At 32.4% G+C, this 15,225-nt stretch overlaps 1 pseudogene; it reads right to left on the bottom strand.

Annotated features, from left to right (window-relative positions):
• Positions 1-14,397: 14,397 nt before the first annotated feature.
• On the bottom strand, positions 14,398-14,994 carry LOC105075270 (ubiquitin-conjugating enzyme E2 E3 pseudogene; annotated as a pseudogene).
• Between the last annotated feature and the right edge of the window lie 231 nt (positions 14,995-15,225).

The raw sequence follows: 15,225 nt of genomic DNA, 5'->3' as shown, positions 1-15,225 counted from the left end.
CAAAATTTTATTTTTATCCTCTATAACTCCTATTATTCATAATATTCTGAGGACTAGATAAAAATGAATAATATTCTAGACTTTCTCAAGTCTCAGTGGCTTAATACTATCAAGATTTATCACTCATTTATGTCACACTTCAGTGTGGGTCAGGTAGAGAGTGGGTGGTTTTTTGTTTCATACAGTTTCATTCAGTCATTCAGGGACCCAAGAATGGCTCTGCCATCTTCCAGAGCCCTGGAGTCCTCCACTGGATACTCTGCATTGGGTAGGGACAGAAGAAATCTTGTTGAGGATTATGAAAGATAATACCTATTTTACTGGCCTGAAGTCAGTCACATTAGGCCCAACCTAATTGCAGGGAAGGTTTGCGAATATAATTTACTTGTGTGTTTAGGAGTAAAAATAATGGGTTTGCTGAACACATAGTGTTATATTTACCTCACTAACCAAACACTTCCACCAACAAAACTGTCTTATGACTATTCTCTAATATTTCATCAATTAGTTAAAGATGGTGAGGAACTTTTGCCTACAAAATGTATTTGCACATAATTGTATAAAGCTCTCTATCTCATATTAGAAAGCCTTTATCAACAGAGATTGGAGTCTAGGAAGGCTTTCTACCACTTTTTGGTAAATTTTTGTTCTGTAGGAATTCTCTGGGTAACTTTTTGTGGAGCATTTATCTTACTTTATTTCTACTTGAAGCTTGTATATATGAAAGAGATTATATCCTCAAATGAGCATTTTCCTAGCTTTTATCATCTTCTGTCATTATCCCAACATTCTTTTATTATAGTTGTTATTGAGAGCATACTTTCAGATTTTGCATGGAGATTAACTGTAAAATAAGTAAATAGTGAATTGTTTTGTTAGAATAAAGTATAAAAGTCAATGCTCTTAAGAGGTTTTTTCATTGCTAACTGCTATTTCTAAGTGACTACAGTACTCAGAAAACAGCAGATTGACAACCTTAGATTTAAGAATTTTTTTATGAAGAGTTGCTGTGACAGTAAACTACACACAATGCAAGCTTTGCTATGACTCCAAAATACGACTTTTCCTAAGGTTCCACTTTACTTATGAAAGAGTTCCTTATATTAAAATCTGTTTTGCACATGGATTCCTAGGCACTCTCCAAAAGACAGATTTTTAATGTTTTCATGATGGTATTTATTCATCATGGTTAAAGGAATCGATTCAAACTGCTTATTTTACACTTTACCCAACAAGTCACAAATGATAGCAACCAGCACTCAACACTCACATTTTCATAATACCAATAATGTGTTACACTGGCTGTGTAGATTAATGGGTTCATTTACACTAAGGGTATTTTTAATTATATTGATAATATTTTGGTATGCATAAATATTTTAATTATTTTCTTATAATTAATATGCATATATGAAATTGGTCTTACATTTTGCTATTTTATTAGAAATTAAATTGCCCCTTATTATTAATGTTTAATCAAAGGATATGTTTGTGATACTCATTAAGATTTCTTAAATGACCATTTTAGTAATTAAGTGACGTTAAAGACCGACATTCTTTAGATGGTTATATATTCATGTGCAAGCTTCTGTTTTTAGTGGTTATAGCACTAATTAATAATTCTTTTGTGAAATGTTTGTTTTTCAATTGCTTTTTTAGTGCATTCTACAAGTTTTCATATAATTACCTGTTTGCAAATTAAAAGAGGTTATAGAGTTCAAAATGACATAATTTTTGTTTCTATTCTAGCCTAACCAACTTTAGCCTTTATTAAATAAATAAGTGTAGAAAAATGAATATTCATAAATACACTCATTCTTTAATTGGAAATGCGTGCTATTTAAATGAACAATTCTGTGAGAGAAAATGTTTGCAAACATACATTTTAGAAAGTAAAATCACACTTTCATTATTTTATTAAGTAGAAATAAATTAGTGTGTGTAGTCATATAAAACCATGACTAAATATTTTAGGTGTTATGCACCTAAAGCTCAGTTGTTTTGCATTATTTATATTTGCATAAAACAGTTCATTGATTATATTGTTTGCATTATATAAATAATTTTCTTTATATTTTAAAATAATGATTGATGAAGAGGAGGAAGTGTTTACAGAGCAAATGATTAGAGTTATTTTGACCTTTACACAGGCATCCTAAAACATTCATTTTATTTAGTCTAGTAAATGTGAACCTCTAGGAGAATTTCTAAGTTTTCAGTCTACTTGGACATACAAGTTATTGGACATTCATATCAGAAATTACATTGAATGCTACATGTTCTTTATGAGCTTCATATAATATATTAAGTATTTAAAAGGTTTAAACTAATGTGTTCCTTTTGTTTCATAACTTAAATTGACATTATAAATTCTGTGTTTGTAACACTAAACTTTTATATTACACAACAGACATTTAAGCTTAAGTTTTTGTGAATATTTGACAAAAATAATTTCAGCCCTATAGTAGTCAAGCAGAAATTATTTAGCACTTGCAGTTGTAATGTAAATGCTAATTATAATTCATTGGCAAACCTTTAAAGATTTTATGTAAGTTGACTTCAAGACATTTTCTCCCAAAACAGTTGTTACATTTCTCCATGTTTCCTGCATGGTAGATTTTGAATTTAGCATCTGACATGTTTTCTCAACTACTGGTTTATAATGAAAACATGTAGGTACTCAAGGGAATGTGTTAAAAGCAAAAATTCTATGATCCTTGAAAGGTAAATGACAGTGCTGAGATTGTTACATCTGGATTAGAAACGTTTCATCTGTTTATCTATCTAAACAAACACAAATAAGATAATTAGGATCCTAACAATGCATGTTTTAAAAATAACAACTTATGGTTTTGATTAGGTCAGAACCCAAATGATTTTTTAAAGTTTTCTTTGTTCCCACAAATGAGTAAAAAGGGATTGACCTTCAGCATCAAATGCCTTTAAGTGATTACAGCAAATATGGTATTTAATATTTTAAAATTTGAAGGTAAAATTAATCCTTAACTTTAAAAAATCATATTTATACTAAATATGTATATTTATATACATATATACATAAACATTTATGCATATATGTAATCATGTATGATAAAGTTTGCCTAATTATTCAGCTAAGTTTACATCACCATATTTTCATTCTTGTTAGAACAGAGCTAGTATCTTCTGGAACTGCTAACTTGTAACTGTGAAAAATCAATCCTATAGGAAAGTAAAGTGAATCTCTTGGAAAATCACAATTTTATATTTATATTTATATTTATATTTATATTTATATTTATATTTATATATTTATATTTAAAACAAATTTTTAGCATTAGAGTAAGCTGTAAGTTGACTTTAAAATTCAGCTTTGTACATAGATTAGTAAGTTACAGAAGAAATTTCCATGTAAACTAATATTTTCTAAATCATATTAGTTTTAATTCTTAAAAGAAAACTCTTTTGATATCCTGAACAGGAACTTAAAATATTTTGTTTATATGCCAGCTACATGTCTTGATTTTAAATTAGTATAATCATACATTCTTGCTGAATTAATGGTTTCTTTAAATTCTGGTCACATGACTTGCTGTTAAATTAATACAATCATATTCTCTTATTCAGTTAGTAGTTGAGTAGTTGTTTAATTAAACATGCCATTTGTTTACAATGTAGTGTTTCAGAAATACTAGTTCAAAAGGTAGGATAAGAATTTATATCAAACATTTCAATCTGACAAGTGAATTACATTTCTCCCACCATAAAGAGGTAAGCAGAAAACTGTAGCAGTGATGAAAAGACATATTCTTATTACTCAGAGATATGATATGCACTAGTCTACAAAATATGACCTTTTCCACTTCCATGATTAAGACAAAAGCTCTATAACTACTAAAATAAGGACTTGTCTTGATTTTTTGGTATTTTAAATATTTTATTAAAATTGTCATTCCTTTTGTTAGTCAACCTAGAGGGTAAAAAAAGCAGGGTGGATTTTGATACAAAAATCTGGATAAAATGAAACCTATAAATTATTGTACATGTATGAAAAATTATGTCTCAGTAAATACTGTATTGAAAAGTAAAACATACGAACGTCTCCCACTTCCCAAAGCAGAATTAGGAGGATTGTGTCCATTTTTTATAGTTTAGATTTTGTTAAGTAATCTTTGTTATAATTTCTTCTTTACACAGAGCTTTTGTTATTATAGCAAGTACCATTGCTTTTACTATAGTAAAGGCAATCTCCTTTCTGGTTAAATTTATGAAGCGAAAAAAATAACACCATAAAAATTATACATGTAAAGTAAAAAATTTTATGTGATGCTCAATTTGCAAGGAAGTTTGAATAATTTTTTTAAAGCCCTGTGGAAGTAGGAGACAGGTTTTGTATTTTGGTTATTTTTGACATAACCAAAGTATAATACTTATTTTTGAGAAAACATTTCTGATTTTGATTTTCCCACCAGAATTAAAACTTTATATAGGAAAACTAAGATAACTAATGGTTATGCCTGAACTTGTAGTTTGTCAGAAGAAAGCAAATTGATGGTACTACGTCACAAAACATAATCTAATTTTCTATCATTTACTCAAAGTTCAGCTATCATGAACTTGTTAAATGTCTTAAAAATTACTGAAATATTACCTCTAGCCTATGAATTATAATTGTAAACATCTATTCTCTCATTTTTCAGTTGATTCTTTATGAATCCCTCTGTTGTGTTTTAAAAATTATGGTAGGAATATTAATATTAACTAATATTTACTGAGTGATTATTATGTGCAAGATACTTTACATGTGTTTATTTACTGTTTGGATAAATTTGGCCACCTCTGCATACACACACATGTACACACATGTATACACATTATTATGCTCACAATATACTTACATTTCATTGAATAAATTAAAAATATGTATGAAAGAGAAATTAGGAGCCAGTCTTGCATAATTATAGTTCATGAAAAGGGATGTTAAAATGTGGTAAAACCAATCTGGTAATCATTTTATTTTGGCAGTTATATTTTTTTCTCTCCTCAGTGAACCACAAAGAAAGAAGATGGGTATGATTTTTACAGGGGTGAAATAGGTTGTCTGTCAGCTGGGTTTAGGCGACAGTCTGTCTGCAAGCCGTAAGATGATCCGCAGAGCGCCAGAGGAAAGCAGGCAGGATTCCTGGCTTGGAAGAATAGATATTGATCTACCTTAGCCACCTAAACAATGCCTCACCTGTTTGCCTTGTCCATACCTTATTTTACGCAGTCTAATGCTTGTTTTGTTTGACTTTTCTTTTATTTCTCTGGATCTGAGCTTTGATACACTTTGGGGAGTACATAAACACAGTGTTGTACTTGAACATCACCATACTTCTGAGTTCTTTGGTGGTTTAGGACCACCCCTCCCTCTTGAATAGCTCTGTTATTGAAAATTATGAACCAGAGCTAAATTACTAGGCCTCATACAGAAGTGGTTGATCCAACAGCCTAGTGTCCAATAACACTGAATGTGAGATGCTGCTAATTACTGCCCTATGGACTGCGTTTAAAATTTCTTAAATTTCAACTTGTAAAAGGCTTTATTATTATTAATTCTTTCTCTTCTCTGCAGATAGTTGAAAGATAAGTTACTATAGTATTTAGAATTCTATCCACTTATTTTGAAGCAGAGCTATGTTACTATGTATTGCCTCAAGCACTAATGAAATACAAAACTACATTCAGCTTCCCAGTAAACTATAATATAAATATTTTACCAGCACTTATTATTAGTTTGCCATTTCCTGCTGACAGCTATTCCAACTTTGCCAGCAGGCACTGGGTCTCACAATTGTATTATGTTTTAAACAAATAGCGACAAACAAAAATTCTTGCAAAATAAATGAACAAGATTTCCTTTGGAAAGAAAAAAAACCCTCTTCCAATGTTAAATGAATATTTCTTTCAAACTCTGACATGTAATATTATTTAATTTGCATATTGCACATTCCACTTTCACTGGAAAACAATTAAGTTAACGAGGAACTAAATAATGTGCGCTCAGGGATAATTTAACATTACTAGTTCTTTGATTTTTTTTAAAAAAACTTTTTGCTATTCTAGAAAAACCTTTATCCTAATACTTGTACTGATAATGAAGGGTTCTGGTTTTCAAATGATGCAATTTAAAGACTAGCAGAGAATAAAAGCATCTTTTCTAGAACCATAAAATGAAAAGTTTCATATAAAACTTTGTGTTTGTTCTGTCCTGCCAAGGAGTACCATAACATTTAGAATGATGAAATCTAAAAATGCTAAGAATATGTCTTGACTTTAAACTGGTATGACTTTCTAAAGACCTTCTATCAGTGATAATCACTCACCAGCAAACACCATCCACTCCTTGCCCTACTCTTGCTTCATCATGCTTAGTGGGATAAAGCACCACTTCTGTTAAATCAAACCCTTAACCTAGTCAACATTTGCCCACCGGCAACTGAATGCAGTTAGAGAAAAAAAAACCCAAAACAACACTGACTGATCTCACCTTAAATTTAGGATCACTTTTCACAAGCGGCTCCTTCATGCTGTCTAGAGATCATACTGCACTTTCCTGGCTCATTAATATTCTATATCTCACTTCAAATCTCTGACACTTCTTTCCTCATCATCATCTAAGCTGTTGACTGCGATTTCTACTCCACTAAGAAAATTGAAGCAAGCAGAAGAGACATTTCATGAGCTCTTACCTCTACATCTATTGATGTAACTCTACATGTGCAAATTTACTTGACTTTTTATTACCATACTCCTAGAAAAGGAGGCCAGCCCTCAACTAGTGTGCTAGATTCTGTCCCGTTGCCACCGACTCTCTGAGGTGGGTCTAGCAATTCTCCTCTTTCCTGCACCATATACGTTTCCTCTGACACTGGATGGTTTACATCAACACATATACATGCTGTTATTTCTTGCATGCCTAAGAAACTCACTTTTGACTTTACTTCCCCTTCTGGCTCATTCCCTTTACAACCTTTCCTTTTCTCTCATTCTTTTTAAAATAAAACTTGAAAAAGAAGTTTCTAAGCATGGTTTCCAATTTCTCCCTCCTATTCTTTCTTTAATCCATTCCAAACAGATTTTTTTTAGCACCAGCATTCTACTGAAATGACTTTTATCAAGGTCAACCATGAACTCCTTGTTGCTAACTCCAGTGGTCTGTTCTCAGGCCTCATCTTACTTGAACTCTTGTTAACATATAACCAAATTGATCACCATCTCCTTAAAGCATTTTTTTCCCCCTTTTCTTTACTTGGCTTCCAGAACAACAAACTTGCAGTGTGGTTGTGTTTTATGTTTGTTTTGTTTTCCTCCCTCTGAATGTTCCATCTCAGATTTTTTTTCCTCCCAATTTTCCTGACTTCCAAATGCTGCAGTGTCCTTAGGTTCAGTAAATACATCAATTCTCTTTTCTATCCTTAATAACTACTTTGTTGGACTTAATTCACTATCAAGGCTTCAATTTCCATTGATATAATATATAAGCATATGTTTAATATAGTAATAATATAAAAATATAAATTATGTAAAATATACTTACATATAAAATATAATATATAAGCTGATACACATATATAAAAATATAAATATAAATGATCAGTTCAGATTTCTTTTGTGAATTCCATTATTTACAGCCACCCACAAGACATCTCCACTCAGACAGCAAATTTACATCTTAAGTTCAATGTGTCCAGAAGCAACCTTCTGGGATTCTCCCTCAAGCTGCTCTTCACCCAGTCTCTTCCTTTTCAGGGAAAAGCAACTCCATTCTTCCATTTGCACAAACCAAAATTCCTTAGAATTGTCTTTGGCTGTTACCTCTCTTTCACATACAACATCCAGTTTGTCAGTAATTTCTGTTGGTGCTCTTTTCAAAATGTATACAAAATTCACTCATTTCTTGCCATCCTCATTGCCATAACTCAGGTCCAAGCCACTCCCCATGTCTCACTTGGGTTATTACAACAGACTCTGCTTCTGCCCGTGTCTCTCTTTAGCTTTTTTTTTTTTTTTTAATTCTGCCAGTAGCAAGGATATTTTCAAATCGAACTCACATAATCTCATTTCTCTGCTCAGCCTCCTACTGTTTTCTTATTTCATTCAGGCTAAAAGCCAAAATCCTTACAAAGATATACAAGGCCCTGTGTGACCTGTGTGCTCTTCCTTACCCTTCTGATTTCATCATAACCATTTACCCTCTTCCTCCATTGTTCTCTCTAGCCATTCTAGCTTCCCAACTGTCTCAGTTATACACAGACTGCTCCTGTCACAGGGCCTTTGCATTTCCTCTTCCCTCTGTGGTGAAAGTTTCCCCTCCCTCAGTCACGCAGGCAGCTACACAGGACTCACTCCCTTCCTTTACCTAGAGGCCAATGAGTCCTTATAGACCATATGATCAAAATTCAACCCTTCCGCCATGCTTCCTGTGACTCTTCCCTGCTTTATTTTTCTCCTAATCTTTTAACAAATGTATTATTTATGTCACTTGCTGTTTGTCTTTCCTACTAGAAACTCCATGGTATCAGAGCTTTGTCTTTTATCTTAGTTTGTGATAATCTCAGGGCTTATAACAAGGCGCTGGTTGATATAAGTTGTTTAATGAATAGATGGATGAATAAGTAAAGATTTGGGGAGGGCTGCCTAAAGACAACATTTTACTAAGTTTTAATTTTTAAAAATTGTTTACAGATTGTATGGTGTCTGATGGATTGGGGAAGTAATAATTAATGATGTCTTTTTCCTCTCTGATGCTTCTGGTCTGTCCTATCAACAATGCCATGTACTAGTTAATTTCAAAGATTCTGATATCAGGCACGTAATAATCTAATCTTCTTACAGATTCTAGATTTCTCAATTGAAAAAGGATGCTAGTCAGTGGCTATTTATAAACTTCATTTGTATGAATAAGAGTAATTTAAATTTACCTATTCTGAAATGTTTGAAATTACAATCAGAAGGAATGTGTTGATGATCTCTTTCCCCTCTGGACCTTTGTACCTACTTCTCCCTTGGTCCAGAATACTTCGACTCCTTTTTCAACTTTTCAACCTCTCTCCTTGAAGTTTCAGCTTAGCTGTCACTTTCTTGATAAAAATCTTATTTTAACCACCTCCTGCTTTGCAGACTGGGTGAAGTGCTGTATTTGCCTCTATCATGATATGTATCACACTTTGGTGATACTATCTGTTTTTCAGGCTGTCATAATAAATAGACTTTAAACTTATTGAAGGCAGAGCTTTTGTCTTACTTTATTTTGTGTATGTATTATATAATTCAGTGGCCACGAATGAACACACATCTAATAAGGGTCTATTATGCTAGGCACTTCTGCTCTCCAGAGATAGGACTTAATCAGTTAAACTGAGTCTCTTGAGAGAATGAAACAGGGGCTGTGTCTGCTTTGTTCCTTGTTGCATTTTGTGTCTGTGCATAACAAGTATTTAACACAGGGTTGTTAAATGCATTAAGTTCTGTGCGGTGACATTAAGGATAAATACGGGCACGTATATAAATATCATTGCTCCCTACAGTCTATAATGGTAAGATTCAAGACTTTGAGATCCATCACCTGAAAAATGCATTCTGTTAACATAGAGCAAACATATCGTGCTGACCTAGGTTTTTGGTAGTTTTCTTCACAAAAATCTTTACCTTTATTATTTGTTTTAGATTCTTGTTCTCTTCTAAAAGCCTGGGAATAACTTGTGATAAAGCTGCATTCTTCTAGGATGTTTTGAGGAAGATCTTATTCCCAAACTCAATTTGAAAAAGCTGATTTGTTAAGTTTGTTTCTTTTAACACTTACGTCAGTACACATGTTTTTATTTTGTCATTATAACAGCATTTTAAGAAATGCCCAATTTCTCTCTATTTCAGCTCCCTATTTGCATCCATAGACTAAGGGGCAGAGAGTGGAAAAGAAAAAATAGAGAATGTGGAGAAACTTAAGGGCACTCAAAATTCCTTCCACCTACTTTGTTTAATTTGCATAATATGAAAACAAGCATATTACTCAAATGTAGGAACTGGGTTTGTCTTGTTCTATTCTCAAGTGCAAGGTAATTGTCAGGTGAATTAACATCCCTTCCCAAACCCACAAACACACACACATTCATACACACACACAAAATCATTTCACATAGCTGTATCTTAAAATATAATTAATTTAAGGTTAAAAGAATATTCTGACCCATAGATTGGGAGAAAATATCTGTCAATCACATATTTAACAAAGGGCATGTATTTGGAGCATATAAAGAACTCTTACAACTCAACAAGAAAAAGGAGCCCAATCTTAAAATGGGCAAAAGATATGAATAGATGTTTTTCTAAAGAAAACTTTAAGCTGGCCACTTATCATGTGAAAAAATTCCCAACATAATTAGTCATCAGGGAAATGCAAATCAAAACCACAATGAGATACTACTTTTTGCCCATGAGGATGGCTAAAGTAGAAAAGATGGACAATAACTAGTGTTGACAAGGATGTGGAGAAACTGAAACTGATACATTTGCTGGTGGGATTGTAAAATGGCTAAACCACCTTGTATAACAGTTTGTCAGTTCCTCAAAATGTTAAACACAGAGTTACCAGATGACCCAGCAATTCTATTCCTATGAACCCCAAAGAAACAAAAACATATGTTCACTCAAAAACTTGTATACAAATATTCATGGCAACCTTATTTATAATAGCTTCATGTTGAATGAGTAGACTTGCTTTTGAGAATTTAGGAACATTAATTACATTTTACAGTTTAAACAAGTCTCTCAATCGCCTCTTACCTACCCAGCATTGCTACTCCTCCCTCCTCTCCATTTTCAGAAGAGTAACTAATTGTGATAAAGTGAGACACTTTGTAGTGAAAAGGATACAGTTTTAATACCTTTAAAATATTTCAAAAAGCAATACAATTAGCTAAGCACTTATGTTTTATTAGTAATAGCAAGCAAAATTAATAAGTAAATTCAACTAAAAATGATTATGTGTCAGAGTGTATAGTTTTTACATTGACATTTCACATAATCTGACTTTGCTTAGAAGAGAAATCACTCGGCTGTTAAAATTACTTTTAAAGAGCTGTCAAAATTGGAAAACCTGCTGTCAAGAATATGATGAGAAAAGTTTAAAAATGGTAAAGTATGTTGACTTAGACAAAAAATATTACATTCATAGAGGAAAACTTGAATATTTATCATTATCTTCAAAAGTGGTGATTTTTTCCCCCTGAAATCGGACATCATTGTTTTAAAATTTGTATTCTGACACATGAAATTTATATTTGTACCACAATTAGAACAATTCTAGGGGCTAGAAAATGCTAAAATATTGATGTCATCTATATGCCTTCTTACTACTATATGTTACTTTTTTAATTGAAGAGGAATTTTAACCCTTATCCTTATTTTTGGCATCTCCGACTTTTTTTTTCTTGATTTTTTTTGGGAGGGGGGTGATAATTAGATTTATTTATTTATTTAGAATTTCTTTTAGAGGACAAACTGGGGATTGAACCCAGGACCTTGTGCATGCTAAGCAAGTACTCTACCACTTAAGCCATATCCTCCCCTGTATCTCTGACGTCTTATACCCTTATTTATCAAATAAATATATTTTAACTAATGGAGGAATACAAACCTATGTTTTCTGGAAAGTTTGGTAAGACTTTATATGTTTATTCTACCTATTAAAAGTGTAAAAAATTATCTCCCATATGTCAGATGCTCTGTTATGTGCCTCATTGTGTGCCACTGAGATTTCTAATTTCAAAATGATTTAACTTGAGACTTCATGCTAATCTTCACTTAAAGATGAATCCTTCCAACTCTTTCATAATGTAATTCAAAAGACATAAATATTTGAAGGCATTCAAATTGAGGGTGGATAGACTGGTAAAATTAAAGCATCTTTTAAACTCTTTCCATCTTAAAATGAACAAACGCTTTCAGTAAGTTAAACCTTGAAAGGTTCAATTTCTCTTTGAAATAAAGAGCCACTAGGACTCTCCAGAATATTCTAAGCATTTGATTATGGCCTCCTAATAAAAATGAATAAGGATTTATGTCTAGATGAATAAAATATGTAAGTATAAAATAAAATACAAGATTTTCCCCCAGTTGTTTCCACTTTCCATTTATTTATCTATAAATAATATATAAATTGAAGTTGATTATGTTAAGTAACAATTGTATTGCAAATCTGTTCTACTTGTGTGACCTTGGGTATTTGCCTCTTTTTCCATATGTAAAATACAAGTAATTGTAGTACCACTTGTCTGGCACATTCACAAAAATTTTATGAGAATTAGTATGCAAATAATTGTGAAAACTTTGTAAATGTAAGTTTAAACAGCCCTATTTTATTTTATAAAGAAGATAAACAAAGTAAAGATATAGCTATAATGGAGTGGATTATTTGAGCTAGAATTGTAGAAAAAAAATTTCCCTGCAGAAAGAGTAACAATATAATTGTCCATGATGAGCAAAGACTATTTTATGATATCTACTATTTTATTGCTTATGTGAAATAATTTAGGACTATTAGATTTCCTAATATTTATATAACTTTATATTTTAACACTACTAAATTTAATCATCAAAGTTTTAAAAACTGAACTTCACACACCACATAATATATGCATCCTAAAACATACAAGCTTAAATAATAAAGGTACTTACAAACATTGCCACAAGTGAGATAAATGTAATTCCATGGCATTAACTTGAAATGCCAGTATAATTTTAGGGGATGTCAACTATATAGGAAACTAAGTGTGAAGCTTGCAAATTTAAACACACTGAACCTGAATATATAAGCCTTATTGTTCTCAGAACCATGCTGACATACCCTTACTACTCACATGTATAAGAAACTACAAATTTAGAACTCTAACTGGTAATCCAAAATACAGTATGTGTACATTGGAGAAAAGTTTGTGCTGCTATGGGAACTTTGGCTTTTGTTTACATTATATTGTAAACTATATTATGTGCCTTGGTTCACTTTAATGACTACCTTCATATATTGCTAATTATACTATTTTCCCTCATTCACTCTGATGGTTAACTCCTCAAGGTTAATATTGCTTATCTTTATTGAGTTAGTTCATATTTTTCTTGAATACAGAAATATGAACTTACATTTACCTTCATTTGTGAAAATTGCATTATGCATGTAACCATCACCTGTTCATTACTTTCAGTAAAAAGAGTTTTAGCTTTTATAAAATTTGCAAAATCACATTTATGAAAATTATAAGCTTGACCTTGTTTATCTGTAGAAACAACATATTCCAAATGTAGGAAATAAAGTTTGTGAATATTTTTATTTGCAGCATAAAAATATATAATTTCTTTATTCAAAATTTCTTGCAGCATTGCGAAAGTGGAAATCTAAAATATTGAAAATTATTTACATTTTTCAATGTATATGCAAAGATATGATGAAATATTCACTATGTGTATACAGAATCCCCTCTGAGTTAGTAAGACTCTATAGAGCTAAGTAATGTGTTATATTATAAATATGCCTATAGAAAATAAATTGAATCTCAAGCTTTTAGTTACCTTTCCATATTTTATATTAAAAAACTTGAAAATCAGAAAAAAAATTCAAAATGAAAACTCTGTATTGGTTATTTTAATTAAGATAAACTGAGCCTAGTATGTTTATTCTGAAATGATCACTGCACTCCTACTATGTGCTAGACATGTGCTGGGCATTCATGATAAGATAGGTAAGCTCTCACGAAATTATAAGCATGTAAAGAAGCAATTACACGATAGTTTTTTAAATTCTGTATTTTATAAAGCTGTTGCAAAAACCCTTAATTTTTTTCCCCTTCTGGATCTTATTTATTGTATTTGAGATGATACAACAGGTGCTTTCTGAGCTACAAAGGATAAGAGAAAATCCTCTAATTACTAAATGACAAAAGTAAAGGGTGTAACATTTTTCACAACGGTGTGAACCACATACTCAGAAACAGATGTGAGTTTACTACAAATGATCTAATTCCTAGTCATCTATGGCTACTTTTATAACTTCATGCAGATAATGAGTTAAGCCACAATGCACTATAATATTTGGCAGACTTTAAGACAAGTATCTTATGTAATTACAAAACAGATTTTAATATCCAAAGAAGCAAGACTTGCAAGTAGGTGTTTTAACCATACTCTACAGCTACAAAGTTCTATTCTTGATAGCACTTGCCCTTTTAGGGGAGTCTCCCAGTTTCCAAAGGATAAAAGCAGAGAGTAGAATCAGCAGCATAACACATACACAGAAGTCCATATTGTAAAGGCTATAAAGATATATAAAGTGAGAAGATGCCTCTGATCCTTCACACTGCATACAAATTATGTGAATTGTGTTGCCTATCTCTTGTCATGTTCTTTTCTGTTGGTCAAATACTAAGCAACTACGCTTCCAACCGGAGGGTCTACAGAGTTGCAGTCTGTTGAAAGGGAACAAATGGACGGGAAAATCTTTGAAATAGTCAAAGCAGGACTCTAGTTGTCTTTAAGGATGCCCAGAGAGATGACTTCTTGACTGCTGATGTTGCTGTGATATATATTCTGGGGTGAAAAGTAACATTTGGTGGCTTAAATGGATAATCAGGTGAACATGTGCTATCCAGAAAAAACACACCACCTTCATACACAGAACCTGATGGACCAAATAGGTATGGTCAGTCTCCATTCGTAGATGCTAACTCTTTTAGATCTAGCACTTCCTTTAGGAGAAGGATCAAAGTTGATTTCAGCTAGGTCCTTCTGAATTCTTTTTGCGCTAGTGGAACATTTGGGGTGGTTTTGCTGTGGAGCTTAATGTTTTTATTTTGCTGGATGGTAGAAGGTTTTCTTTTTTCCTTGTTCCTTAAGCTCTGCAGCTGCGTCTCTCTGGTCTGCATCTGAACTAACACTCCTGGTGCTGGTGCTGTCATGATGGGATCTTTGCTTATTATTGGACATCTTGTGACATTACTTTTTGAAAAAATCGACCGTGTACCTGGCCTGCTAATGCACTCTTACAGTGTGAGGGCAGGAGAGAGGGGGAAAAAAAGCCTTTCTTAGGATAGTGGAGGCAGCTAAAGGTGGGAGAGTGAGGGAATAGGGGGTAAAAAGCCAAGGAAGCTTGGGCGGGGGATTGTGGAACATTGAAAGTAGAAGGGGATTGTGCTCCTTAAGATTTTTTTCCAGAGG

The sequence above is a fragment of the Camelus bactrianus genome, chromosome 6, assembly GCF_048773025.1.
Source record: "Camelus bactrianus isolate YW-2024 breed Bactrian camel chromosome 6, ASM4877302v1, whole genome shotgun sequence".
Lineage (NCBI taxonomy): Eukaryota > Metazoa > Chordata > Mammalia > Artiodactyla > Camelidae > Camelus > Camelus bactrianus.
This window is presented reverse-complemented; position numbering and strand designations above follow the sequence as displayed.